The sequence below is a fragment of the Macrotis lagotis genome, chromosome 1, assembly GCF_037893015.1.
Source record: "Macrotis lagotis isolate mMagLag1 chromosome 1, bilby.v1.9.chrom.fasta, whole genome shotgun sequence".
NCBI classification, from domain to species: domain Eukaryota; kingdom Metazoa; phylum Chordata; class Mammalia; order Peramelemorphia; family Peramelidae; genus Macrotis; species Macrotis lagotis.
This window is the reverse complement of record NC_133658.1, coordinates 55,009,813-55,013,287: the sequence shown is the minus strand read 5'-3', so window position 1 is coordinate 55,013,287 and position 3,475 is coordinate 55,009,813. Positions and strand designations below refer to the sequence as shown.

The 3,475-nt window shown below is 37.5% G+C and overlaps 1 pseudogene; it reads right to left on the bottom strand.

Moving 5' to 3' along the window:
* Positions 1 to 1,182: 1,182 nt before the first annotated feature.
* Positions 1,183 to 1,639, bottom strand: LOC141513373 (ubiquitin-ribosomal protein eS31 fusion protein-like; annotated as a pseudogene).
* Positions 1,640 to 3,475: the final 1,836 nt, after the last annotated feature.

The following is a 3,475-nucleotide window of genomic DNA, read 5'->3' as shown; positions in this document are numbered from 1 at the left end:
ATACTCAGAAGTCTCTCTTTAACTTTTTTAAATTTTTTTATTTATCTTGCAAGGCAATGGGGTTAAGTGACTTGCCCAAGGTCACATAGGTAATTATTAAGTGTCTGAGACTGAATTTGAACTCAGGTCCTCTTGACTTCAGGGCCGATGTTCTATCCATTGTGCCATCTAGCTGCCCCCAAAGGTCTCTCTTAACCTTGGAATTGACTGTGCAACATGGAGACACTGGCACAGGACCACCTAGCATGGCACACCCTCATCAGAGATACTCTATGAACTTTATGAGTGAAGTAAAATTGTAGTAGTAGCTCAGAACAAAGGCAAGATTCGAAAATTTGGAGAATCTATCCCAAATGTTCACATGACATATTTGTGCCCAAATGAATGACAACAGTCATACCAGATGAATCATTTGCATTGTGTAGGTTCTGAGAAGAGTAAAGACTCACCAAAAGGGGGATTGTTTGATGACCTCCAGGAAGTAGAGGAAAGTATTTAAAGGACTTGGTCATGAACCTGATCTTTATTATTTGTCAGGTCAAATAATACCTATGCTGTATAAAATGTCTTACTAGGCTGAGTGATTGCTGGGGAGCTGATAGCCCTTTAAAAAAGACAACAAATCAGAGAGTGATATTTCAACCAATTCTCAGAGTAGAGGTACAAGCCAGAGTCCCAAGATTACCCTTGAGTCTAATATCTCAGGGTTCAGGGCCCAAAAGTGTGGTCTACATTCATCTCCTCCAGTCTCGCACATATTTTAATGTCTCTACATGATGATCATAGATTTAGAATTGGGAAGGACCTTGGAAATGATCTATAGCCAAGGGCACTGAAACCTAAGAAATCATAAATACCTGAGTCAGAGATTCAAACCTAGGTCCTCCCAATATGTTTTGTACTATCATTCTGCCTTTCTGCTTTCTTTCTTAATGTCTCCACCAAAATTACTTTTTTTTGTTTTTTAGATTTTTCAAGGCAATGGGGTTAAGTGGCTTGCCCAAGGCCACATGGCTAGGTAATTATTAAGTGTCTGAGGTCGGATTTGAACTCAGGTACTCCTGACTCCAAGACCAGTGCTCTGTCCACTGTGCCACCTAGCCGCCCCCAAAATTACTTTCTTGAAGGTTACCAGTGACTATTTTTTTAATAGTTGAATTTTTTATATTAATATATACACATTTATTTATCTTCTGGCTTGTTGAAGCAGTAGGTTAGACAACACTTGCCACAATAATGTCTGTCAAAATGGCTAGCCATAAAGACTCCAGCACCACAGTCGTCAGAAGAGCACTCACGTTGAAGGCAGCTAATCTTGCCATTCTCATCAACCTTATAGTACTTCAGAAGAGCAAACTTAACCTTCTTTCTCTTAGGTTTGATCTTTTTGGGAGTGGTGTAAGACTTCTTCTTTCTCTTCCTGGCACCACCCCGAAGCCTCAGAACAAGATGAAGGGTAGATTTCCTTCTGAATGTTGTGTACATCTTCCAGTTGCTTGACAGCAAAAATCAATCTTTGTTGATCAGGGGTAATGCCTTCCTTAGCTTTTATCTTGGCCTTGACATTTTCAATAGCATCAGGTGGTTCAACCTCAAGGGTGATGGTCTTCCCTGTCAATGTCTTCATGAAAATCTGCATTGTGGTGCTGGGTCCACCCATTGATGGTGGATCCAAACAAGAGTACCAGTACCATTTAATTCTCCAAACCAATGACTTTTTCCTTCAGTCACTATACTTCTTGACATGTTACTATTTGACCCTGATGATCAATGATCCTTTCTCAGAACTCTCACAGTACTTGGCTTCTATGATACTATACTCACCTCTACAACCCTTTAAAGTTACAGCTGATAAAACTGTAACTTGGTTTGGGGGGGGGGCTGTACTTAAATAGAAGTTAGAAATTATTTTTTAAAAATTAGTTTTTATGGATATCTTCTATTTTTTTAAGTTTTTTTCAAGGCAATGGGGTTAAATGTATGGATATATTTTATATATCTTGGAAAACAAACTCTTATCAGAGAACTTTGGCACAAAGATTTTTTTCTATTCTCCAATTTCCTTTCTTATCCTAGATGCATTGAAATTGTCTGTATAGAAGCTTTTCAGTTTCCAATAAAGTTATTTATTTTATCTTATATCTAACTTTGAGAGGTATATGATCTGTTTCTCTTCTAAGTTTTTTAAAATGGAATCATCACCATTAGTACTAAGATCATGTATCCATTTAGAATGTATTGGGGAATATTGTATAAGGGGTGCTAATTTCTGTCACTGCTGGTTTCCCAGCAGTAAAGCTAGAACTGCTAAAAGAGAATTTGCCATATGCCTTTTAACCAGCAAAATAAAGACTTGGCTCTTGTGTGTGAGGTTTAATGAGAAGCAGGCAGCTAAGCTGATAGACTTTACTTGTCCTCTGAAATCCTCTTTGGTAAAGATTCCCTGAAAACAAGTGTGTTTCAGGAGAATTCTGACATATTGGCTGGGGACTGCATTTGTATTCAATGAGGTTGGTGACATAGGGAGTAGGAGAAATTTTTTAAAAAAGAGCTAACACCTTAAAAGCTCCTACTTTGTGTTTATGCATTGTCCAAAACACTTTACAAATTTTATCTCATTTGATCCTCATAGCAACCCTGGGAGGTAGGTTCGACAAAATACTCATCCATAATTCAGGTGCCATTGTTTCCATGAAACCTTCCCTGATCTCTATAGTTGAAAATCATTTCTCTTTCCTCAAGTTTTCCTTCTTTTCCCTACCCCATTCTATCTTGTAATATATTCATCTATCTCTATGTACATGTTTTTGGTCTTGTGGAATGAAAATGATTTGAAGGCAGAAGCACTTTAACTTGCCATCTTTGTCTGCCTAGGATCTAGCACAATGTTCTATAAGTAATGTGTAATTAATATTAATCAAATAAATTTATTCTGACTTGCAGATTTTAGTGTAATGGCCAATAAAGAGAGATTACTGAATAAGTTGAATTTACAGGGTAACAGGCCTCTGTTTGGGACTTATAATTATATTGCCCCACTGACGATATGGACTTCTCCTTTGGCACCTCAAAGAGGTGAGTTTATTGGTGGGGGCTGCTCCTGAGATGAACTAGGGATAAATGTTTAGGGGAATGTATACATGCTACACTTCTACATTTCATCTGAATTATTAACATTTTTTCTCTATCACCTTCTTAAGTCTAGACAATTAAGAAAATAATAAACAGGTCCAGATTTGGAGTGTTTACTGATTTCTTAAGTATAAATGTTCACACTGAAAAGTTAACAATCATTTCTCACGATCCAATATGAGTTGGTTCCAGCATATCTCTAGTAGGCTTCCATTTTTGTGGAAAAAGCTCTCATTGGAGCAGCTATCCCTTTATGTTCACGGATTTTCCTGATTGTGCTTAATTTTCTTTTTTTTTTTTTTACTCCTGCCTTTCTTTCAAAGAGACCCGGAGAGTGCAATAG